Source organism: Eretmochelys imbricata, chromosome 3, assembly GCF_965152235.1.
Source record: "Eretmochelys imbricata isolate rEreImb1 chromosome 3, rEreImb1.hap1, whole genome shotgun sequence".
NCBI lineage: Eukaryota > Metazoa > Chordata > Testudines > Cheloniidae > Eretmochelys > Eretmochelys imbricata.
The window spans coordinates 81,308,939-81,336,357 of NC_135574.1; positions in this window are offsets into that span (position 1 = coordinate 81,308,939).

The window sequence follows — 27,419 nt, forward strand, 5'->3', positions numbered from 1 at the left end:
AAAATTTAATTATTATTTCACTAATTTTATTGAAGCAGGAAATGTATGAAACTACAAAATTTCAACTGGCTACCCATGGAATATAAATAACCAATAATATGTGCAGTATATATATATTTTTTCCTCTATCAAGTGTGACATGACACAGGCACAAGTACAGATTTCCCTTTTCATTTTTAGTTAGTAAACTCTGTGGGTAGAAACTGTGCTGTAAAAGGCCACTAGCTGATGCCTTTCAAAAAAAAAATATTATTTTTTAAACTTTTCACTGCATGTCTAGATTCAATTTTCTCCTGGTGATGTGGTTTGCCAGTGAGATAAAATGTTCTTACTAAATTCTAAATTTAAGGGTAATGCTGTCAAATTGATCCTGAGTGGGACAGTTTCAGAAATCAGAGTAACAGCCGTGTTAGTCTGTATTCGCAAAAAGAAAAGGAGTACTTGTGGCACCTTAGAGACTAACCAATTTATTTGAGCATGAGCTTTCGTGAGCTACAGCTCACTTCATCGGATGATATGCATCCGATGAAGTGAGCTGTAGCTCACGAAAGCTCATGCTCAAATAAATTGGTTAGTCTCTAAGGTGCCACAAGTACTCCTTTTCTAGTTTCAGAAATGTCTGTCTTCTCAAGTCAATGTCCTTAATATCTGCTGGGGGCGGGGGAGGGGGAGGGACTTTCAAGCTTTCTTGCTTTTTTTTTTTTTTTTGTCAGTACACACTTTGTTACTTTTTACTTCACTTACTCTTAAGGACATTGGCTTCAATAGAACTGACAATTTACACCAGCTGAGGATCTGCCCCAAGATGTGGTACTTCATGGCTAAGGGTCCAATCCTGTTAACATTCACTTCCAATCAGGGGTGCTGAGAGCCACTGAACCAAACTGTAAACCCTGGATATAATGGAAACCACTGCAAGTCAGGGGTGCTGCAGCTCCCCTAGTTCCAGCACTTATGCTTCCAATAAAATGATGCATGGGTAGAGAACATTTTATTGTAGGCCAAATTTGGCCCTCAGATTTTAGTCCAACAAAATTTCCAGAAATCACAAAGGTGTAAGAAATAATTTTACATCAAAGTGAAAGTCTTGTTATTTCATTATGTTCATGATTCTCTTGAACTTCTGTATGTTATTTGGCATCCTCTAGCTAAAGGAGATCATGCTAATTAGATTATAAATTAAGGGGCATAAACTTGCATCATAAGTTTCTGTGCTGACAATGTGTCTTTTTGGCTATAAAAGGTTGCCTTGGGATTTAACATGTATACTGATAAGATAAACCACGTCTGTGTTCAGTCCTTAAGAATATAACTGGAAGAAAACAGTAGTTGATGCAATGGAGAATAATTTGTATAACAATGATATTATGAATGCAACTATTTTTTTGTAAATTATGAAACAGCATGAGTATAGAGAGATGTGGGAGATATAGACACTGTGATTAATAGTGGTTTTTTTGGAGCTAGAATAAGAAATTTCAAAACTAAAACAGAATTTTTGCAGAAAATTAGTATTTATTAAAATTAGAAATGATTAGGCTTTTATGTAAATTTTGCCCACAGTCAAGCAGAATACTTTTGAAAGGTTTTTTTAAAATTTTTGAAAGAACTTTTGAAGCTGCTTTTTAAAAGTGACAGAAGAAATTATACATATAATCCTAGATTGCTTTTTTCTGCAATTATTTATTTAGGGATTGATCTTGTATGCCTATATCAATTTACAAGATAAGGGCATGACTCTGTAACACCCCATACCCACACACTCATTCATATATAAAGTAGTTCTTACATATTTTAGCCTATGCAAGGCCTACTCACATGCCTCCATCTTGTAAATACTCAGAATGAAATCCTGGCCCCACTGTAGTCAATAGCAAAACTCTCACTGATTTCAGCGGGGTCAGAATTTCACTCTTAGTGCCTCATTCTGGAATCAGATCTACATAAGGCAAGGGTGCAGTCACATGGATCCATTCTTCTTCTTTCTTAGGACATTATGGATGTAATCAAACTTCTCACAAACTCGCTGTTCTTCTTCTTCAACCTTCCTCATTGCCTCATTTTCTTCTTCAGTTAAAGCTTTAATTTCCAAGGCTATGTCTATACTACCAGTTGTGTTGTTATAACTTATGTCGCTCAGGGGTGTGAATAAACCACCCCCCGAGCGGCATAAGTTACATCAACATAAGCACTGGTGTGAGTAACGCTATGTCAGTGGGAGAGCTTCTCCTACCAACATAGCTACTGCCACTCATTGGGGATGGATTAATTACATTCACGGGATTGTCAGCATAGAATGGCTATACTAGAAGGTTTACAATGGCCCAGCTGAATTGGTACAGCTGCACCACTGTAAGCTTGCTAGTGTAGACATAGCCCAAGAATTTACTTCTCTGAAAACCCATATTTTGGGCAGCTGTCTCCCTGGCTTGTCTTTGCTGCATCCTTACTTCATCCAATGCCTGAGAAGCTTTTTCACCCGATTATACAGCTCTGGCGGTATGTTCTTCAGATGTGACTCCTTTTCTGTCTTGGCCTCCTGCACCAGGCTGGTGGTGCACAGCTTGTGTCTGGCCAGGCTGATGTGCTCCTGGCAATAGAACTCTAGGTGCTCGTGCTCCAGGCCCTTCCTCTGCTGAAGGCCCATCATGGGCAGGTGCAACTGGTGACCCCTGAAAGACAGGCTCTCTCAGTGAAGCTTCAGGTGTTCCAGACAGAAGGAGGCCATGCAGGTGAGGTAGGTCTTGGCAGCCACTGCCTCCGGACAACTATCATAGGCTCAAGTTCCAGCCTTTCTTCTCCATCTGACCACCAGTCTTGGAGCTGTAGAATGCTCCAATACTTGGCATGGCATCATGTTCTTCAGCATGGATCCAGTTGTAGGATGAGGGCCTAACTTGTGTGATTTGAACCCAGTGGGGCTATGCACAACCATAACGTTATTTGGGTGTGTTTGCAGGATCAGAGCCTTGCCTTGTATCTCTTTCCTTACAATTTCCAAGTGAAAGCACATCAGCTTCTTATGCTCCTGGCCCTAAAAGAGCAGTTTTTAAAATAACTTAAATACCTTTAGATCAATCTGTCCTGTCTTTGACAGAATCCTAAAACATGCTACTTGGGTGTTTCTCTGCTGTTACTTACTTGTTTTAATATGCCTTCTATGGAATTTATTAATGCAATAAAAGGAAAGACCAAGATATTTGACCCAATTGCTCTATAAAATCACGTTGTTCTATAATTTAAAAAAAAATGAATTGGGATTTTACTGAGGTAAAAACAGGTAATAGCTTTCTTCTCCCTTTTTGTTATTCAAGGGGGGAAAAGGAACAATACGTGCCGTTTAGAGTCAGGAGCTACCCTTCTAACCTCTACAGCTCTTAAAATGCCTGCAGGTTTTTAGATGGTGGCTTTTATACTTGTAATTCAACTTTTGTTTAAAAAAACAAAAGACAAAAAGAGTAATGGTAGGAGTACAATACCAAACTGCTGATAAACATGGAATAAAATTGTTGGAGAGGAAAGTTGGCTATTGACTCCTCTTAGTGGTCTTTCTCTTTTCTCTCCTCTCCTGTGTTGACATTTATTATTTGAGGTTTTTAAAAAAGAGGGGAAAGTATTGCCTCCACTATAAAGCACTCAAACAGGCGATTGACCTTTAAAAGGTAGGCACACTGTCTATGGGTTTTTTTTTTTTTTAAACATCCACCTCCCAAAAGAGCAGTAGTTTCTACATGAGTCTTGGAAAATATGTTGCATGCTGTTTCTAGACCGTTCTTTTTTGTGTGTGTGAAGGTCTGGGGAAGTAGTATTTACTTCCCATGCCATTTTTTAGAGAAGGGAGTCTGAGTATCCTTTTCCAAAATCCTTTCCAGCCGAAGGAGATGGGGACAGCATATTGTACAGCTGGCCAACTTGAGATAGTTGCTTTTTAACTACTCTTTCAAATATGCTGTGCATGAGTATAAGAAACTGAGGCATGTCAGAAGCACGTATAGAGCACTTTTTGACACAGTAGAAATAATAATTTTCTTCTGTGTGTTATACTCTTGACATTTATAGAGTGTTTAATCTTTTCAGAGCCCTGTAAAACACTATGTAATGTAAAAGCACCTCAATAGATGGATATGAATATCCTTAACACTCACACAATATATGAATGTATTTTTAAAAAAGGCTAGGGAGGCAAAGCAACTTTTTTACCCCACTGTCTAAACTGTTGTTAAAACTAAAACTAGGAATTGTGGTGCCTAAAAGAATATTTTCACATATGCTAAAGCTCTCGTGCCACATTTCTGGAGGCTAACCATGCCATTGCCAACTCTTACTGAACAGACATGGGTATGTCAAGTTAGCCTTGAGCCCAGGTCACCTCAACACATAAAATCCACTAGGCTGGCCCAGGAGCAGATTCTTTTCTCATGCTTTTCACTTCTTAGTCTGGGACTACTCACAGAGTATCTGCAAAATAAGCTACTACTCAATGTGAGTAAAAGTAGCAAAACAGACTGGTCCTGTCCTTGTAGATGATGCTTTATGCAGTGTAATATCAGGCAGGCTGTATGTGTTTAGAATACGATATTTACACTGATACTTTGTTTTCTGATACTGGTATGATCTGAGGAGAGAAGGGGTTACTTTTTTTGAAGTACTGATTTTCAGTGCAGATGAAGGTCAAGGAATGTAACAGTTTTAGGAATGTACACCTGTGAGTATAATAGGAAAGAATCTGTTTGTGTATTTTCACCACTGACATTTAGATCAAAGGTCCTCAAGGTGTTGCTGTAGTGAGAAAAGGGAAAGGGGCCACGCAGCTTACCCACAGTGACCTTTCAACTTGCTCATTGTTAGCAAGTTTTCACTAGAAAACCAGTCGCAACTCTGCTTGGTTTGGGATGACTGTCTTTCAGGGATTTGCTTATTATGCATGTGTATACAATTCAGGATGTGGCAGATTGAGGGCTGGTAAGTAATCAAAAGAAAAAAACTAGCAACAAAAACCTCTAGTCAAATATTGAAACTGATGCCTAATCTTTCAACGGAGTGCATTGACCTATTGTCAGAAGGACTTAAAACCATTTTGTTCAGAGGCAATGAACGTTACCACGGGACTAATGACGTTAGAATGGCTGGTGAGTAACCTTTCACAAATATATGCAAGTTAAAACAAAATAGCTACAGAGGAAAGAAACTAGCTTCTTGTATTCTAGTTTACTTACAACTAAAAAGAACCTATGCCAAAAAGGAAGAGGATTTCTTAGTTCTTCACAGTTGTTTGTTTAATCACAACTTACAAACCTGGTCATTGCAACGCTTCTTTTCTTTTTCACTTTTTCTTTTTTTTTTCTTTTTCTTTTCTTGGATAATGGAGAAAGATGATCATGTGGGAGACATTGCGACACTCGTTAAAACTTCTCCTTCCATTCTTTGAGTCATTGTACAGTATTGAAAAAATCAAATTAAATAAGAGTTGGGACAATATGGTTATAACCCTGTTTAGTTTCTTTTGTTTTTATATCTAAGCTATATTGGATTTGTGCTATTTAAATCTTTAAATGTTTGACCAATACTTCTCTCTGTCTTACTCAAACTTACTTTTTTAAATCAGAGGCTTTACATATTTATTTTTTATTTATTATTATTATTTAGACAGAGCTAATGTTTTACACTTCACTGTCAAATGTTTGCTTGCTATGATGGTGTGTCTGAATGGATTTCTATAAGACATGGATATCTTGCATGAGAACTGAGGTTGCTCTTGTCACAGTCATGAGTGATTTCCTCTTGGCATTACATCAGGGTCATTTGGCCATTTTGATCATGATGGTCTTCTTGGCAGCTTTTGATATGATTGACCAGGGTTTGTTGCTACAGCACTAGGGCCTTGTCAACACTAGGAAATTTTAGGAAAGAATTCCTACCAGGTTTAACTGAACTAGTGGCAACATCATAGAAAGCTTAGAAAATAAATCCTAGAGTAGACATGGCCTAAGGGAAACAGCTTGTGTGTCTGTCTGGAATTGTCCTCAAATGGTTCAAGAAATACCTGAAAGGAAGGAGGCAAATAGTGGTGTTACACAGCTGTGTGTATCATCACTCAGGTATTTGAATTGCTGTTCTCATCAAGGATCTGTCCTACTTTCCATGTTCAATATATCTGAGATCTTTTGACAACTTTTCTAATCCATGTGCTGATGATACACAACTTTGTCTAACTTTCCCCGTGGACCTGCAAGTTCAGTCTCTGCTCGGATGAATTCCTGGGCAATGTTGCCTGCTGGATGCATTCAAGCCCAGAAAATCTGGAGTCTAGGTGGTGGACAGGGGGCAATGTTAGAATGCTTTTACTGAGGGGACTCTTTCAGAAATTGTGAATCAGATTAAGCATTTTAGTCTTACTTTTGTTCACACCCTTCCCATGGAAAGACGTGTTGGACACGATTAGCAAGTGTTTGTTTTAGCTGTGCAGTGTGCACAGAGTGTGCCCCTAGCTCATGACAACCTTGCAACAGCAACATGTGCTGGTGTGATCACAAGGCTGGATTATTGTAATTCCCATTTAGTGGAGCTTTCAGCAGGGCTTCTCAATTGTTCAGAACGCAACAGCATGTATGTTCACTGGCTTGAGCTACTGTAATCTTATTATGCCAACATTGTCTGCCTATGAAGTGGTGGGTTGACTTTAAGCTGGAACTACTGAGTTTGTTTGTTTGTCTGAAGCCCTTAATATCGTAGGCCCTGGCTACATTATATTCAAGAACACCTTCTTGAGCCTCGGTCTGATGGGATGTTTGTTAAGACACCACCCTGTTTAGCGTATCTGAGGACAGGAGGCCAATCTTTGCTGAGCTGGGCCCTAGCTCATTCCATCTTTTTCCATTACTCAGAACCTTGTTACTCCAAAATTGAATTCTAGTTTAATCACTTCTGGCACTAATATACCTTTTCCTCCCCCTTTTGCCATTCTCTTTTAGAACCTCTCTCCCTTTACTGTTTTTACCTACATTTTTAAAGGGTGGTGTGTTAATGTTTTATTATGTGTCTGTAATAAAGCACACACTTTGAGGCACTTTGTTTGCCTGGGAGTAATTTACAAAGTCCTTTTTTAAAAAACAAACAAACAAAAAAAGCTTCTGTAAAAACAAAACTACTCTTGACTTCTCAAATGTTTTCCTAAAATTCCTTATTACTGCTAGTGACCAAGGCCTTGTACCACTATAACTATGTTGATTATGGGGTGATTTTTTTTTTCTTTTTTTAAATCAAAATGGTTATACTAGTGCATCCCCTTATGTGGACACAGTTATGCCAGTGTAAAGGTGTCTTATGCTTTATTCTTCTTTCCTTACGGCCTAACCGCTATACCATTATAATTGCATGCACACTAGGTGGCTTGTACCACTATGGTTAATACCAGGGCCTGCTCTAAGCAAGCTGGTACCTGGGGCAGTGCTGCTGAAGGGGCAACACTCTGGCTGTTCTTGGGGCAGCAGTCCAGCAGCAGCCCTGGTGGCAATTCAGCAGCAGCTCCTCTCCGTTGTTTCCCGCGGCGGCAATTCGGTGGCGACTCTTCTGGTTCGGGTCTCGCCATTGGCGGCAATTCGGCGGCAGCTCCCTCCGATGTTCCTGTTCTCTCTGGCGGCGGTGTATTTACCAGGTGTTTGTGGGGTTTTTTTTGTTTTTGGGGTTTTTTTGGCTGCTTGGGGCGGCAAAAAACATAGAGCCGGCCCTGGTTAATACAGTATAATTTTGTTAGACAAGCCCAAAGAACAAACTTTTAGTTAGCCTAGCTGTACACTTCTGCAATTCCCAGTTGCTGTGAGAGACTTGGCAATACCAGGGACTGACATGGCTACCACAACACTGCTATAACAGAGCAGACATTTTAGATGAAGCAAGACCTTTATTTGCACTATTTACATAAAGTGACATTTTTCTTCCAGAGGAATGTACCACTTATTATTTTTCATTCTTATGGTAATCAGCAAAGGGAAAAAACATGGGGCTGTGCCCCTTTCAACTTGTTTATGACCGAAAGAAGATCTAAAAGTTTCTGCTTGTGTGTTTCTTTTAAATAACAAAACTGTTAAGTTTTGTCTTCCCTGGTTTTGCTGAGGTGTCAGTGGAGGACCAGACAACTAAAGTGGGAGATTTCTCAGTCTGTAACTGCAGGGTGGGAATTCTGAATCTTTAATTAATAATGAGATGTTGTTATTTTGATCAGGCGTTTGAGTTAAATAAGTGGCCAGAAAACCCAGACAAATGAAAACCAGAGTTTTAAACATTTTGATTATGAGTTTCTTCCTCTCTCAGTTGCTCAGGTTTCACTTCCTTGATACCTGTGATGTCAAAAAGCAACAAAATATCCATTTATTCAGAGTCTTCCAGGGACAAAAAGATGGGCGATCCTGAATTTCTAATATAAAAATAAACCAGGAGAAAATACTTTTACAAAGCCTTGAATCATCTTTATACAACAGAATGATGCTAAAAAGTACCCAAGCCTATTTTATCCCTTTCATGGACTTTGCTATATTCTAAAGGCGTGCACAATAAAGGTGATTATACAGTTGGATTTTTCTCATTAGACAATAAAAGTAGAGTGCCACACATTCAAGAAATCTCCCTGCCTCATTTAAACACCCTACCTTATCAAAACTCCATTTCCATGCATGATGAACCTTGGCTCCTGATGGGAGAGTGAAGTATTAAAGTACCTTATTTTCATGTGCTAATGAAACAGAATGTGGCTTTAGGGGGTTTCTTTTCAGTGAGCTGGCCTGTTTGGTTATGCACGTCGCCTTCTTATGTTTCCTTCTATGTCTCTGTCTACACTCAAATGGTGGTCTTAATGGGTAACAGTGGCTAATCAGTCTGCTTGACAACAAGCCTTGGCCCTCTTCAGCTCAGCAGGAGAAGCACTGGTCTGTAATTAGTAGAGTCATCAAACCAACTGCTTGGCTCAAAGTGATTTCTTCTGGCACCTCTTACAACAACAACTTTATAAGCAGAAAATCTGACGTTTCTGCTATTTTTACATGCCACAGAGCTAATGTAGACTGTTAAATCCTCAGCATAAATGGTAGGCTTAATATACAGTACATCTGAATCACTGCACTAGGAAGTGGAAACATAAGGCTTAAGTGTTGGCAAACATTGATATTGAAAGTGCATGTGTATTTCTGACTGACTCAAATGATAGTCAAGAATTTTAAAATTCTTGAAACACGGACTTCAATCCAGATGAGGTGAGGACTATAGTCCTGTTCAGTAGTAAGACTTAGATCCTGCAAAAACATAAGAATCTACCGAAGTACCTTTACTCCCATGAGTAGTGCCAGTGAAATCTATAGGACTACTCACACACTTAAAGCTAAATATGTACTTAAGGACTTTGCTGGAACAAGACCTGACTGCAGTATGTTATAGGACTGAGGCCTAAACCCAGTGGCAAGTTCTGGTAGTACTCTATAATGAAGGTTAACACAGTTACTGAGAAAAACAGTGGGGTTTTCTTAGCAACAGTATGCTAGGAACTGTTATATCAGTCTTTACCACAATGGATGATGGGGGGTGGGGGAGAGGGGAATAACTACTCTGGAATTACTCATTGCCAGTTATGAAGGTGAATTGGCAGAAAGTGATGAATTTCCCTTTCCTCCTTCACAAGAAAAAAGAAGGAACAGGGAAAACTTTAGAAAGTACATGGCTACCAGTATCCAAGTCTGGATTTTACTCATTTGAGTTCTAAAGAAAGTGAGGAACCCTCGATAGCTGAGCTACTGACAAAATAGGTAACATAATTAGTAACAATACAGTAGAACATCAGAGTTACAAACACTTCAGGAATGAACTAAATGATATGCTTCTGACAAGTTTTCAACTAAAAATTGATTTAATATAGCTTTGAAACGTTACTATGCAGAATAAAAATGCTGCTTTTAACCATCTTAATTTAAATGAAACAAGCACAGAAACATTTTCCTTATCTTGTCAAATCTTTTTTTTAAACTTTCTCTTTATTTTTTTAGTAGTTTACGTTTAACACATTACTGTCCTGTATTTGCTTTTTGTTGTTTTGTCTGCTGCTGCATGATTGTGTACTTCCGGTTCTAAATGAGGTGTGTGGTTGACTGGTCAGTTCGTAACTCTGGTGTTTGTAACTCTGAGGTTCTACTGTACACCTTTTGAAGATTTGCTAATGATTATACTGTAGCTGACTGAGTCTCCGATACCAATCATTAGGTAGAAAGATGGAAAGTAATAGTAGAGACAATGAGCATTTCTGTAACAGCAAATCATGCCCCTAATATGTTAGGATTATTTAAAAGGACAAACAAAAAGAAAAGGAGAACAAATTAATATAATTTGAGACTTTCAGAGATTTGTTGATAGTTCTTCATAACAGACTATTAAATGTAGTAACTACAGGATCAGAGGTAAAATCCTGTAATGGATTAAAAATAGGTTAAGGGATAGGAAGCAAGGAGTAACAGTTATCCTATTCTCAGCATTGAAGGAGGTGAATATAGAGGGTGCTGTAGGGATCTGTACTAAGAATGGTGATCAGCATGTTGAAGCAGATTTGATCAGTGAGGAGCACCTGATAACTCATGTTGGAAGGAACCATTTACATTATTTTCACCCTCAACAAACCGAACAAATTCTGTATTCCACTATGGCTCCTTTGCACCACTTTTAAGTGCAAAAGGCCATAAACCCAGGAGACTGGTCCCCAGGAAATTCCTCTGGTATGGGGAGATTCCCACCTTCCTCCCATTCCTCTCTGCAGGGGGAATTCACAAGTGGTATGGAACCTGTGTATCAGCTCTGTGCTACCCCATTCCCAGTATAGGAGCATTCCTGGTAAAATGGGATGTGTCTAGAGAGCACTGCTAAACTCTGGCTATCAGAATGGCCTTGTGGGCCAGAAGCAGCTGGGCACAAGCTAGAGTAACCCTACCATCCCCTGCATAGCTACTTTTGCCCACCCTTTCCTGCACTGAGTGGAACTTAACCAGAACAGAGTATGTGGTCTAATATCTTAGCATGGACTCAGATTATTCTATATCAGACTGTTTGAGAGAACTTGTGATACACTGGGGGAAAATAAAGTTTTAGTGGACTGTCTTCTGACTTGAAAAAAAAAATTATTCCTGGACACTACTGGGTTCTGATTAGTTATAATGACTCAAGAGAGAATTATCATTAAGGACAGCTTACTGAAAACATATCCATGTGTAACAAGATCTTGTATTAGATTAAAAGGACACTGTCAATTATAAAATCCGTATCCTTAACTTTCATGCACTTACCTGTTTTACAGATAACACCTTATTTTACAAAAACTGACATTTAAAAAATTTAATTTACTGCTGGTGTTGGCTGTTTAATTTACTTTTTGCATTTCTCTCAATTTGGATAATGCAGCTAACCTATGCATTTCATTCTTGTCAGTTTCACTTTCTGGTCCTCAGACACTTAGCACAATGCTTCAGTATTTGGGTTGCAAACACTGCAGTGGTTGTTTACTTTACAAATAGTTCTGCTGGAATTTTAAAAAAGTATGAAAACATTTCAATCCGTTTCATATTTTGTAAAAGTTTTAACCCAAAATCTAAACTTTGCACTGACTGCCACCACAACATTCCTTTTAAAAAAGGGAATAGGCCCAGATCTGCAAAGGTACTTAGGTGCCTAAACCCCAGACTTAGGTACCTTTGTGGATCTGGGCCTATCCCCCTTTTTTTCAAAAGTCCCAGTTTTGGCTTCACTGTGATCCATAGAACTCCTGCTGCTGAACCCTGTAGGTGCCTAGACTCACTCAGTGTCTAAGTTTTCAAAGTAAAAGTTTCCCAAATGCCTATGTTTCGGCCTCTGAGCATGCACACTGCTGCCTCCCTCGAGGCATCCAGATGCCTCTATCTTGCCTAAGCCCCAGAATGATTTACAAACTGGGAAAGATAGGCAATCAGTCACTTAAGGGCACGTGTTCACTAGCAACGTGGCAGTGCTTTAACATGGCTGTATAGTCACAGCACCAGCTATTAAAAAAACCACCTCCATAAGGGGAATAGCTACCAGCACTGTCTACACTAGCACTTTACAGCGCTGCAACTTGCTCACTCAGGGATGTGAAAAAACACACCCCTGAGCACTGCAAGTTTCAGCACTGTAAAGTGCCAATGTAGACAAGCCCTAAGTCATGTGTGGAGCCTGACCCAGTAGGTGTGCTCAGAAGCCACCTAGTGGGTCAGTCCCCATTCAAAATCTGGCCAGAGGTGGCAGTGGGGCCCATCTTACACCTTTAAGACAAGGGGTTAGAGCACTTGCCTGAGATGTGGGAGATCCAGGTTCAATTTCCCACTCTCTGCCAGAGCGGGAGAAAAGATATCTGAACTAGGGGGGCCCCCACATCTCTGATTTTAACTATAGGGCAATGGAATATTCTTGTGTGGGGCTCTCTCGATCTCCCCTGTTGCCTCTGTTCCACTGTGGATAAATAATGAAAGAGTGATTTGAGGAGAAGGACTGGATCCTGGGTCTTCCACCTCCATAGATGGGTGCCCTAACCATTGGGCCATAGTCTCTCCCTCTTTCTCTCTTCTGTTACTAGACCAGGGATTAGGGGGTGAGGAGGAGAAGAGAAAGAGACTGAGAATGACTGACTCTGTAGCCCAGTGTTTAGGGCACTCACCTAGGATGTGGGAGACACCAAATCAAATCTTTTTTTCTAGTCTCCGTGAGAAGGGGGAATTGAATGTGGGTCTCCCATATCCCAGGCCAGTGTTCTAATCAGTGGGCTAAACATTATAAAGTTGGCACCTCCTCCTCAGACATTTTGTGTGAAGCAAGGCAGGTGCCTAAGATGGCTGACTGTAGGCAGCAGGTGCCCATTTGTGGATCACTAAGTGAGCTAGGCCATTTCCCTGCAGCATGGACTGAGGTGCCTATCTTTGAGAGGGGGCAGGGCTTAGCATACACCCTTCTGGTTGCAATTTCTCATTGGTTATCTTAGGTAGCTCCCCCGCAGTGTGCTGGCTTTTGTGCATCACATGCTTAAGCACCTATCTCTTCCCTATTCATTGTATAGGGAGCCTAGGTGCCTAACTTGGTTTTGTGGATCAGTGTTCCCGTGATTTTTCTAGGCACCTAAAAGTTAGGTGCTGTGATGCTCAGCACTGCAACACCTAAGTGCCTTTGTGGATCCCATCCATAAAACATAAGGTAGAAAATATTTTATGATTATATAAATGGCACCTCTCATCTTGATTCTTGAGCTAAGTGCTGGGTCAACTTATTTCCAGGAGTGGAGTTAAGTTTATTTTACAATGGAGTGTAGTATTTTTGCTAAGATTTACCCTTGTATATTTGAATTAACTACATCTGTTGGTGGACTTCAAGGTTGAAAGCAGTTATATTAGTGCATCTGTAGAATACTAGTAAAGTACAAGTTGTATCTTTCTACAATACTTACAATTTTATATGTGTTTGCTTGCAATGTTCAATGTCTGTTTTTAAACTTTTTATATGGGTCTTGTGTGTATTTTTACTTCATTGTTAGACAAGCAAGCAGCCTGTCATCTGCCTGGTTATGTTGCCTGTAAAACTATTTCATGTTAAAAACATTAAAAAATACAAAACAGATACCTCTCACAGACCAACCAGAAATAGAAACAGTCCAGAGAACAGCATTAAAAATAATTAGAGTCATGTTGGGCATGGAAGAGCTTCCACAGGTGAAGTAATTCCCAAGGTAGAATTAAGACCTTGATTGCGCAAACAAATAACTTCATGCAGATGTGTAGTGCCATTGAACTCTTTGTGGCAGTATGACCCTGAGAAACAGTCTCTTTCATGTACCCCAAACTATATTTAAAACTTTAAAAATCAATACCACTGCCTTGATTTCTACTTGGAAGCATTTAGGCAATATAAGCAGAAAGCTCCACTTAATAAGAAGGCTGTCATATTTTAGATTTTGCTTCAGCTTCTGAATGGTCTTAAGGTGTAGCCCAAGCACAACGTATGACAGTATCCTAATCCTGAGATGTCAATAGCACGGCTAAGTGTAGCAAATCCACATCTGAAACACAAGGTCACACACACTTTAACAAGCATAGATAGTACTTGCATCGAAGAGATAATCTTTAAGGTGCCACCGGACTCCTTGTTGATTTTGTGGATACAGACTAACATGTCTACCCCCTGGTACTTGACAGATAGAAAAAACTAATAGATTTATTTGGGCATAAGATTTCGTGGGTGAAAAGCCCACTTCAAATATCCAGTAGCTTCAGGCCTAATAAGAACCCTAAGGTGCAATCTGAATTCATGTATAATGGTTGCGTCATCAACTAATAGTGCTGATATAATACCTTCCTGTTGCTTTCCCCATACAATAGTATGATTTCTATCCTGAGTGGTTCAAGCCTGAGACAGCTAGCAATCATTCAAGCCCCAATCACCATCGGACACTGGGTAATACCATTGTAGTGTCCTAACTACAGAAGCAGCCGCAGCAGAGGTGATAAAGAGCTGGGTAGTATCCATATTGTTTGCTAACCCTCATAGTGGCCTCACATACACATTGAACAGGAGTGGAGAAGCAACAGAACCCTGCACTATGCCACATGAGAGCCCTTCAGGTGGATTAAACAATAGTTGACAATCACCCTGTGGTTCCAGTGTGTGTATAAATTAAAAGCAAAGCCACTTCAAAGCAGTTCCTTTTACTCCGTCTCCCTCAAGCTTCACCCCCTAGAAACCTCAACACTTTCCTCTCTTACAACAGGAACTCTGCCTTTCCCTACCCCTTACAATGAGCTCCCACAACCAGCACCTCTTCACCTTTGCAGAAAATTCTGCCCTTTCATAGCCCCAGCACTGCCTCCAACCCAGCCCCCAGCAGCTTCTGTTCTTCCTGTACTAGCTGCATACCAGCAGGACCTGAGAGTTCCCTCAACTCCTTTCCCCCTACACAATCCTGCTTTCCCCAGAGCCGCTCCCTGCTACTCTCTGCTCCTTGTAAGCTTTCTTTAAGGGGAAATTACTGGGGTTTTTGGCCTATCTAGCTTGACAGCATATGCCTTGACCACTTTTATTGTAAAACCTTTTCGGGAGGTTGTAATTAAAGAGCTTTAACATACATTAAAATAAAACTTGGCATGAAAGCCCAAGGGCAACTTTTGTGTAGGCTGTGTGGTTATCTGGTGGGTCAGTGATGCAGAGACTCACTTAGAGGCTTTAGCATGGGCAGCTCCCTTAAAAACAAGGTATGTGGCCTGTCATACTTCTCGACTTTTGCCCTTCACCTATGCTTTCTCCCCACTCTGCTCCAGGTAGTGGTATCCCTTAGGACAGGGGTTGTCAACCTTTTTCTTTCTGAGCCCCCCTCTCCCCCACAACATGCTATTAAAAACTCCATGGCCCAGCTGGGCCACAACAACTGTTTTTACTGCATATAAAAGCCAGGGTTGGCATTAGGGTGTAGCAAGCAGGGCAGTTGCCCAGGGTCCCATGCCACAGGGGACATCACAAAACTAAGTTGCTCAGGCTTCAGCTTTAAGCCCAGGTGGTGGTGCTTGGGGCCCCAGGTGGCAATCCTGCATGGCGGGGCTTTGGCTTTCTTCCCTGGGTCCTAGTTAGTCTAACACCAGCCATGCTTGGCAGACCCCCTGAAACCTGCTAGCAGCCCCTCCCCTCCCCTCCCCCCCCCGGGGGGGCTCCAAACCCCTGGTTGAGAGCCATTGACTTAGGAAAATAGTTCACTAAGATTCTAAAAGCAGGTTAGCTATTTGTATGACTAACAACTATCCTTGCAGTTATGCCAGCTAGGTTAAACAGTTACATGGACCATCAATCCTTAGGCTTCAGGCGAGACGCAGAGTGCCAGCTAGTGCTGAGAAGGAACAACGCATTCACAGACACCATTGCGCAACTAGCCAGGTGCAGTATGAGTTTCCCATTTGCCTCTAAGGGCTGAACTACATAATAGTGACAACTGTGGTTTTGTAAACAAAGACATGGTCAACTTAACTAATTACAAATAGCATGGTCCTGTTTGGGACCATAGAGCAGCTTTCTGCCACCATAATAGTTTCTGTGTCCATATTCACCATGCTTCACCTTTGTCTTTTTATCACTGCTTTCTAGTAAAATCTGGGCAACTATCCCATAGTGCCTCAGCAGAGGACAGAGTGCCAAAGGAATATGCACACAGAGCAATAAAGGAACACGTGGGGCAATACATTCTGAGATGTCCTACTGAACAGACAGCTGGAAAGAAGGAGAGCCAGTCAGACGGCATTATACTCTTCTGTACGTCTTTAGAATTCAAATTTAATTGTAAGAAATTATTCCACATAACAGACTGCCTAACCCCTAATGTAGGGACCCAGTGACACTTCAGAAGACCATCATCTGGCTCTATTAAGGCAACAAACTGCAACACTTGGACCTCAAAAGAGGAAATGAACTTATAACTGATAGCTCTTGCATGCCTTTGGGGAGTGACATGCTGAAAAAGGAGCAGCGAGAAGGTGTGCTTTTGGCCCTTCCCCCACATCCCCATCCCCTGGCTCATGGAGCAAGGCAGCACACCAGGTAGCAGAGCAATATGCAGATGCTGTACTGTGGTCTCACGGTATTAACATTATATTTTTGAAAACATACCACAGACTATTTACTAGCATATAAAATAGTCTGAAGAATTATTATAAATGATTACAACTACAGCTTTCACAATGAATAAAGTCTGTTTTATGAGGCATTTAGTGAGGTATTTTGCTTTTTCGGTGTTTAATCATTCACTTGCTAATTGACAAAACTCAGTAATTTGCAATGTCTCCCAGCCATTAGTATGAATTAGTGAAGGCCCAGGGTCTTAGATGGACTTTTCTTATGTTTTTGTTTGTCTTCACTCATTTAAGTATGAACTTAAAGATGCTGATACTACCTAGAATCAAAGAGCTCTGTTTCAACCTTATTGGATTAAAGGCCTCTCTCCCTCCAGTCCTCTTGACAGTGAGAGCAAAGTAACAGTCAAATGATAACATGCCTGACTTCCGGTCTTGGCTGGTATGTTGGCAACAGGTGTGCTTTGACTTAGTCACTTTCCACAGCTGAGGCTGTAAATGATTTAGAAACCAAAATAGGAAAAAGGTTCAGGGAGTTCAAAAGACAGCCTCCTGATCTATGTGCAGTGGATTCCTCCTAACCCTTAACGAGGTCTGCATTAAGCAGAACAGAACTCTGTTCTAGTCTTCAATGTCACTTGTCAACCAGTTGTTTTCCCAAGTGTTCCTCTCACTGCAACAGATAACACAAGCGGAGGGAGGCTGCAATTCTTCTTTTCTGTTACAAGGTAATAATTGCATGGCTGCTGATGGAAATAATGCCCTGTTGCAAAAGGAGATTCATACATTGTTGCCCTAATCCATAAACTCTTGTAATCTTTTCTTTTTTGATTTTTTTTTAATTTTTGTGTATACAGTAGAATGTTATCCCTGTATTATACCTATTTAAATCCCATGCTTACACATATACACAAGTCCCTATCCACCATAGGTGGAAACTGATGTGAAGTAGTGATGGATGGATCTGAGTTTTGTCTCTTATCTCTTTAAAGGCCATATGAGAAGCTGAGGGAGCTAGTTCAGCTCTGTCAGCTTTAAAGCAGCACTGACCTGTTTGTTTAGAACTAGTTTTCAGATCAAGAAAGCATCAACATTTCTTTCCTCTCTTTTTAGACTGATGGGTTTACATTGTCCCTGGGATTTGGCTATTTTAAAAACAAAATATTTGAGCTGAAAGGTAATATTTATGGCTGCCAGCTAATAGAAAACACTCCTGCCGGTGGGGGTGTGTGTGTGTGTGTGTGTGTGTGTGTAAGTGCCTGCACACACGTGCGTTTGAGCACACACTAACTTCCTTTTGGGTTTGACCTGCAATTGCTGTGGCTTCACTGACTTCACCTTTTATCCTTTCCCCACCAAAATGAATCATTGCAAGAAAGCAGTTAAGTTTAGAACAAGGGGAAGCTGGGTGCAGAGAAGTTCATGGCAGGCCCTTGCCATTCTGACCCTGGGCAAATGTCCCCTCATTCCACAGTGATAGATGGTGCAGCAGTTCAGCTCATGTCAATTTGAACTTTGAAGGTCATCCACGGGAACTTATTCTTTCTTTAGAAAGAGATCCCAAAGGGAATGTTGATTTAGTGACATCTAGCAAGGACTGACCCTGTCAATCAGTGTGATAATGTTGTAGCAAGGGATGACATTAGCATTGGGTCACTAGATCTAAAGCAGGAGAAAACAGTGGTTCGACTCCATAAAACCACTTCTCCTGAGGATACTGACTAGGCCTAGCAGGTGGGAAGGGGTTATTTTGGATTAGACATCTGCTAGAAGAGAGCAACTGCAATCTCCTTCACACCTCCACTCTACTGTACTAAGAAAAGGAGGACTTGTGGCACCTTAGAGACTAACAAATTTATTTGAGCATAAGCTTTCGTGGGCTACAGCCCACTTCATCGGATGCATAGAATGGAACATATAGTAAGAAGATATTTATACATACAGAGAACATGAAACAATGGGTATTACCATAGACACTATAACGAGAGGTTTCAGAATAGCAGCCGTGTTAGTCTGTATTCGCAAAAAGAAAAGGAGTACTTGTGGTACCTTAGAGACTAACAAATTTATTTGAGCATAAGCTTTTGTGAGCTACAGCTCACTTCATCGGATGCATTCAGTGGAAAATACAGTGGGGAGATTTATATACATAGAGAACATGAAACAATGGGTGTTACCATACACACTGTAACGAAAGTGATCACTTAAAGTGAGCTATTACCAGCAGGAGAGCAGGGGGTGGGGGGGAAAAAACCTTTTGTCATGATAATCAAGGTGGGCCATTTCCAGCAGTTGAAAAGAACGTCTGAGGAACAGTGGGGCGTGGGGAGCGGAATAAACATGGGGAAATAGTTTTACTTTGTGTAATGACCCATCCACTCCCAGTCTCTATTCAAGCCTAAATTAATTGTATCCAGTTTGCAAATTAATTCCAATTCAGCAGTCTCTCGTTGGAGTCTGTTTTTGAAGTCTTTTTATTGAAGAATTGCCACTTTTAGGTCTGTAATCGAGTGACCAAAGAGATTGAAGTGTTCTCCGACTAGTTTTTGAATGTTATAATTCTTAACGTCTGATTTGTGTCCATTTATTCTTTTACGTAGAGACTGTCCAGTTTGACCAATGTACATAGCAGAGGGGCATTGTTGGCACATAATGGCATATAACACATTGGTAGACGTGCAGGTGAACGAGCCTCTGATAGTGTGGCTGATGTGATTAGGCCCTATAATGGTGTCCCTTGAATAGATATGTGGACACAGTTGGCAACGGGCTTTGTTGCAAGGATAGGTTCCTGGGTTAGTGGTTCTTTTGTGTGGTGTGTGGTTGCTGGTGAGTATTTGCTTCAGGTTGGGGGGCTGTCTGTAAGCAAGGACTGGCCTGTCTCCCAAGCAAGGACTGGCCTGTCTCCCTGTGAGAGTGATGGGTCGTCCTTCAGGATAGGTTGTAGATCCTTGATGATGCGTTGGAGAGGTTTTAGTTGGGGGCTGAAGGTGATGGCTAGTGGCGTTCTGTAATTTTCTTTGTTGGGCCTGTTCTATAGTAGGTGACTTCTGGGTACTCTTCTGGCTCTGTCAATCTGTTTCTTCACTTCAGCAGGTGGGTATTGTAGTTGTAAGAATGCTTGATAGAGATCTTGTAGGTGTTTATCTCTGTCTGTCAGAGGGATTGGAGCAAATGCAGTTGTATCGTAGAGCTTGGCTGTAGACAATGGATCGTGTGGTGTGGTCTGCATGAAAGCTGGAGGCATGTAGGTAGGAATAGCGGTCAGTAGGTTTCCGGTATAGGGTGGTGTTTATGTGACCATCACTTATTAGCACCATAGTGTCCAGGAAGTGGATCTCTTGTGTGGACTAGTCCAGGCTGAGGTTGATGGTGGGCTGGAAATTGTTGAAATCATGGTGGAATTCCTCAAGGGCTTCTTTTGCATGGATCCAGATGATGAAGATGTCATCAATGTAGTGCAAGTAGAGTAGGGACAGTTATCAGTTAAGGTGAGTTATTACCAGCAGGAGAGAAGGGGGAAAAAAACAAAAACAAAAAACCTTCTGTAGTGATAATCAAGATAGGCCATTTCCAGCAGCTAACAAGAAAGTGTGAGGAACTGTACTAGTAAGTTGTGCAGCTAAGTTAGAACTTTCAAATTTGGTTCCAAATGGGTTTACAAACTTTTTCCTTGGGGAAAAAGCATTGGTGTGCCTTGAAATGCCTACCTAGCTAGCTAGAAATAGTTTGCATGAATCTGCAGGCCTTGAACTTCAGAAGGCTTTGGGTTTGAACAAACCCAATTTTCCAGTGTTGGAATCTCATTGTAAATCTATAGATGTGGTTTGGTTTATGGATTTGCAGGAGCCAGAAGTGAGACTGGTGAACTTATTGGATTTTAGGAGGGAGGCAGGAGAGGTTTTTTGGGGGGAGAACACAATAAAAAGAAATGCTCATATTATTAAAAATAAATAAATGTGGAAGGGGGCAGGAGAGTGGTAGAGGAGGTGGAATGATATTTACAGCAACAGTTGCTTCTGGAGGAAGATGGAACAAATATAGGCTAAAACAAAGACAATTCTGATTTCTTTCCACCATTCCATAAAACAGCCCTTATCTGAGAAAATAGATGCTGTGGTTTCTTCTACCCATAGATTTAGGCTCCTTAAATATAGACGTGTGTGTGACTTTTCCCCAGCAAAAATTATAAATTTACCAAGGAACAGTGGCCTCAAAATGATCAGATACCTCAACACAGATAAAAAAATGGGCATTTCACAAACATTGCAGGATGCTCATAAAGGTCAAGTGAACCACTATTGGCTCACAAATCCAAGTCAAAGTCTACACAAGTTTGATTTTCAATATGTTTAAATTGAATAGTTACTAAAGCTCTATTTAGACTGGCAGTGATGGGCCTTTATTGCCGAGACTGCAGACTTGTTCAGCAGGAGGTTATTTACATTAAATATGATCTGCCTTGGTACAGTGGGGGAAATTGTCAACAAAAGTGTCATTTATTAGCTTTTCTGACAAATTTATAGATTCACGGTGACATTTTAAGAAATCTGCTGGAAAAATCAAGGATTTCTGCACACTGAAGAACCATTCTTTTGTGCCTGTTGCATTTTTGAATTCAGTATCCAAACTGAAATAAGTGCTACTCTTTTACTTGTCCTCTCATGGATACAACTGACATGAAGATTTCTCCCCTCCTTTATCTCTTCACCAGGGGATTATTATAAACTCTACTCTTTCTTGTAACTCTTCTTTTCTGCAAAGAAAATATAATAAAACATGGGCATTTTACTTACTAATTAAATGTACTGACCTTAACTTTGTCTTCCCTGAATTTCACTCCTTTTTTCATGTCTTCGTTTCCCTCCTTCCATCTTAATCTTTCATTCTCTCTTTCCTGTTGTTCTCATTTCCTTTTCCTTCTTTCTGTCTAAAGTGTTCTCTTATCTCTCTCCTGTTCCTCTCGCTTCTATTCTTGAAAATAATTCTGTTTTCTTCTTTCTCATCCTTTGTGAGCTTTTTCCACTCCTTGTTCGTTCTTTTCCTGTTTCCTCCATGTTCTAGCATGTCTTCCCTTCCTCTGCCTCTACTTTTCAACTTTCCCTGACCATACCCTAGTTTTACCTACCCAGGCTCCATGTTTTCTCAATCTTCTCCCCTCAATTTAAAGGATTTTGGTGTTTGGTCAAGCTGCCTCTACTAGGTCTCAGTGCTATTGGTGTGTTGTCTGCAGGCTGCCAAGACATCCTCACTCACCTTCTCATCCCTTTCTTTGGATCCAGCCAAGAACAAATTCATTGCTTTCCTCTGTGGTGGCCAACTCTTCTTCTTTCAGTCGGACGTCAGTGTTGCTGTGTACATTATGGGACATCCCAGACTAACTCCCATGGAATAGCACGGGGAGAGTCACGGGATTTTGCAATGGAACAGAAGATGCGGGGAGTGGAGAGAAACAGTTTCACGGCCTTTATGGAAATTCCTGGACTGTCCTGCATAGTGAAAGAGCAGGCTACCAAAGAGGCGCATACCATGTGAGCAGGAGATGGAAGGAATAAGTGACAGAATGCTTTACTGATCCGTAGTGATTCAGTTTGAGCCCTTATGTAATTGTGCCTGAAACTTTTGGAGTTTGCAGGTGGTGAATGAGGGGTCTGTGTTGTGGTGAGGGGCTATGCATGTTTAAGGTAATTGTGGGTGCTGGTTGTGTTGTGAGATTCATGTTTATTTGAGCAAGTTGCCACTGGGTATATGGTTGAGGCAGCTGGGCCATACCACCTTATACAACCAATACAATTTTCATGCGAATTAGCTGTAAAGTAAGAGTGGTGATAGGCTGAGTTATCTCTGATATCACAATGGTCTAGGACTTTTGGAATAGCATAGATACATGCCTTACTGTAGCTGTGCACCACACGTGTATAATTCATAGAGTCAAAATGTCTGATAACTTACAAATTGGACAGTAACAGACTGTGAAACTCAGCAATGATTCAACCTGGTGATATTCTGAACAAAAAAAATGTCAAAAAAGCATGTAGCTGCTTCCATTGCTTCTCACTTACTCAATGGACATTTTAGGCTTCAGAGTGACGCACAGAGCGACATTCCTGGAATCTTATTATATAGATGAGTAAAGAGATTATTTATAAAAATAGTGGAAAGGGAAAAGTACACTCTTACAGATGCTTGATTCTTTAAACAAACCCAGCAACCAATTCCCTAAAGTCAGAAAACTGCATATTTCCTGTAATACTTTATGTTTATAACGGGTTCCTTACTTTTGTATTTCTGGTGCTGTAAAGTGTTTGAGCAATACAAAATACTGGAAATCACAGTCAGACTTCTGAAAGTCTCCTATCTTTCTCATTTTCTCAGATACTGCCATGCATTTCCTGTGTCTCATTGTCATCACACTGTCATGATGAGGCCTTTCTTTACAATTGCTAATTATGTCTAAATCTTTTATTGTTCTTTCTTTTTAAATTAGATCTAGTAGAGACATTCTAAACGGCAACAAAGTTTTCCTTAAATTGCAATTTTATTTATTACTGTATTTTCCCACCTCATTACCATTCTTTATTACAGTGGTGCCAGATGAGATTGGCGTATATTAGCCCAAGGTTTGTTTGAAAGAGTCACCAGCTTTATCAAATCTTTTCTTCAAACATGATCAAAGTTTGGACTTTGCGACAAAACCTCAAAGAAGCCAAGTTTTATGAGGGTCCATGTTTAATTATACACACTCACAGTAGTTCAGCACAGCATGTACCAAAAATATGTATATATTCTCATTTTTCTCTGCTCTGTTAAATTCTATGTTTAACAAGATAAATTTATAAAGTACTATGCAATTTAAAGCTGTATTTCTTTCCTTAGTTGTAACAGACAGGGTATAGGCAGCCAACCCAGTAGCATCCACTGGGCTGGGATAGAAGGCAATAGCCAGAACTAGTTAGCAAGCCAAGTCAGGAGATGGGTATCAAGGTCAAGCTGGGCCAAGGTCAAAGGTAGGAGTTGGTAGCGGACAGGCAAGGTCTATAGCAATACAAGCCAGAATCTGCATTGTTGCTCATGCAGCTCCCTGGGCCAAATTCTTGGATTAAATAATTGGTGTGAAACAATCAAGTGTCTGCAGGATTCTGTTGTTTTGGCCTCTTTGGGTGATACTTCCTGATGTGTTTATCCTTCCAATAGTTAGTGGATGCTACTCCATATAGCGGCAATGTGGAGGCACTAGTTACTCAGGATTTCTCAACTCTGGGTTTTAGACCCACAGCTCCTTACATCAGTGGGGCAATAACAGAATTTGTGTGAATAATGCACTGGGTGGCGGAGTGGGTTTATGAACTGCATATCTTAGAGCAGCACTGTGTTCTTTTATCCAGGTTAAAATGTTACTTTTAGCTAAACATAAGGTAGGCCTCAATCCTATAAACAGTTAATGCAGTTACTCATGTAGCAAAGTTAAGCATCTTCATGTTTGCAGGACTGGGACATTAGTGTAATAGATGGCATCATTCATAACTGTTTCTTTTTTGCCCCCAAATGGTATATTTTGGGTTCTCTGATTCTGTGTTGGATATACATGGATGCCACTAACCTATGTTCTGAGATAAGAACAGTTTGGTTACACTTGGAAAAACATGGCTTGGATTATTATGCTTTTGGCTGGAAATTATTAATTGGCACAAATGGTAGTTGGTCTAACATTTTTGGATTTACATCATGATCTACAGTATAATGTGTTAATTTCAAAATCAACTTCAGCAAGTCTAACCCACACACCTCCTGGGTGTGGTATTCTGTCTCATGTAGTGGCACCGAGACCACTTAGAGGGAGAGATAAAATGAGTCTGCTCTACAGCCTTAGCTAACAACCAGTTGACTTTTAGCTCATGTGGTAGAGACTCATGCACTAAACTCCAGAGGTTACCAGTTTGATCCCACCTGCCAACAACTGGGCTCTGTTCACATTACACAAGCAAATAGGGGTTTGTCTTTGACTTGGTGGTTAAATTTCGGCTGGTTTCCTTTTTTTTAAAATGTACATATCCATAAAAATTCATGCTGAGAATTTCAGGTATCACCTAATTATTCTCTTTTGTTGTGACTATTGATATATTTATGGCACCCATCCTGCAAACACTTATGCACATGCTTAACTTCACTACTGACTTTGGCCCCACTGAAATTAATGGAACTGCTCACAGTAGCAAAATTAAGCAAGTGTGTAAGTATTTCCATGATTGAGGCCTAACATAAGAAAGCATTATTATAGAGTTTGTTGTTTAGCTACTCTGGCAGCATAGTTTCAGAATGCCTCAATGTTCTGCTTGTTAGCATACATTTTACAAATAAAGTATCTTCCATGTTTCCTGTTAGTTTAATATTCCTGACAGAAAACTATAGAAATTAGGGATGGAAAAGAACTATTAGATCATCTAGTGCATCCCTTCCTTGTGCAAACTGTTTCCTTTATTCCTGACTTTCTCCAATAAAGTTACTCTAATATTTATATTTGAATGTTTTATAGTATTTGCTTTTGTATATTTTATAATTTTATAGCTTATCAGTTATCTGCCATCAAATAGATAATTAGAAAAGGAGCTTATTTGGGAAGAATAGTCACAAAAATTCTTCAATTCCCTTAATCTCAAGATGTTAGCAATACGACTAAAGTTCACAAAGTGCTCTTTTTCCTATAGAAAGGGACTGTTAGCTACGCTGTTTTATAAACTACCAAGAAGGCGTAAAACCCCATACAGTTCTGACTGTTCCTTCGTACATGGAAAGTACAAAATAATTTAAGAACTGCATTTCTCTTTTTTACTCAGTTGATCTTCCAAATATGATTTCAGCTTTATTCTTGTGACAAAGCAAAAAATAACTGAGGACTCTGCCTTTTTTTTTTTCTTTCCCTTCACTTAGGCATTGGAGTTACCAAATTAGTCTCTGTAAATTCTACATTTCTTTGGATATTATTTGTCTGTCTGTCTGGGTAGGGACTAGGGAAATTAGTGAGCTTTCTGAACATACAGTACAAATTAGGTCTTTAAAAACCAAAGTGTCTCTTATGAATGGCTGTATTTTAGTTCTGACAAAAGAAGGGAAAACACAAGTGTGCATACTAAATCAAGTAGTCAAATGTGTGTAATCTGATGCCAAGTGTAAACATGTATGGACTTTACAGGCTTGCTGACACTAGATACTCTGATTTTCTTTATTTTTAAAATGTACTTTGAATTCACAGAAGTGGTTACAAAGGGTAGTCTGAATCCAAAAGTGAGAGAGCAGATTTATACAATCTGCTCATCTTGAACCTAGGTAATTTTTCTTAAAGTGCACGCTAGTTTAAACTTGATGGTGGGGCAATTCTAGCTTGAGTCTGTTGTGGTTCTTTTCCCTTTGACTTCTTAGAAACGAGTTCCTTTAAATACATGTAGTACACTTAAATACACTGTAAAAAGTTACTAAAGAGTAAACTAATAAAACGAGACAGACCTTTCCCTTGTTCACTAAAGAAAAACTAGACTGTAGAGGTTAAAAATGTAACAAATTAAAAAGCTGTCTTGTCCTCACTGGTATAGTATTAGATTACTAGACCAAATCATAGAATTACTGCATCTGGGCAAAAGTACTTCTGAAAATCTATACATTCTCAGACTCCGTAATATTTTGGACTAACTCATTTGAGCTATGTAAACTATATACCTGGAATAGCCATGAAATTGAATATTGGCTGGGGTAGGTCCCAGAGGATTATAAAGGAATTCTTGACACAACTTTAGCATCATCTGTGTATCTAGGTACTTATTTTGCTCACATCACCGTGGTATCTGAGTGCTAAAAGAAATATGTTCAAAGTTCACTGAGAGGGACTTCTATTCTTCAGTCCTCCCTCTAATTATGCCTCATGAATGTAAAAGGAAAGGATGTTTCATTTTTGCTTTCTCTCTTGTGAGGAATGTCACCAGATCATTCTGATGATAATATTATTTTGGGGAGGCAAGTACACTTAGATTGTCAGTGATTGACATAAACTTTAAATAGCACCTTAAGCACTCTACCAGAGGTCAATCTGGGTGGCACTCAATTTGCAAGGAGGCCACATCCCTTTGGATTTGTCATAATGATGATGAAATGCAATGAAATGTCTTTACATATCCTTTGAAGGTGGTGAGACCTGGAATTGTCTTTCTCTCCGATACAACGGTATAACTAAAATGCAACAATACAGTACTAACTTTTCTATGCAATCATACAAAATATTACAGGATGGATCACCTGGTGCTCCAGAGCTTCACCTGATACTCCAGAGATGGAGGGAGGCAGAGGTGATATTACCCAGACTTTACAGCTGCCACGCTGGGAACTAGTTAAGTCCTCTGTGCAAGTTAGAGCAGACACAGGGCGGTTCCAAATTATACCAACTGGAACAGTCCTTTTAACTTAATTTTCAGAAGTGCTGGAGCATCCACACCTTCAAATGACCTCAGTAGGAGAAGCAAGCACTCATCAACATGAAAAATCAGGTCCCTACAGGACTGTTTCCATGGCATAGGATTGTCAGCATGCTCTGGCTACACTCTTGACATACCCCTTGTGTGAGAGCAGGTAGAAAAGGACTGGCTATGCTGGTTTTGTATCATAAAGGAAATTTCTGTAGGGCAGGGGAATTCCCACCTGCCACTTTGGGGTAGTAGCTGTGCCATCAGAGTGATGCAAAGTAGTCTTAAAGAATATTTATCTGGGCCTCTGTAGGACTGTGGATGTGAGAGCTACTAG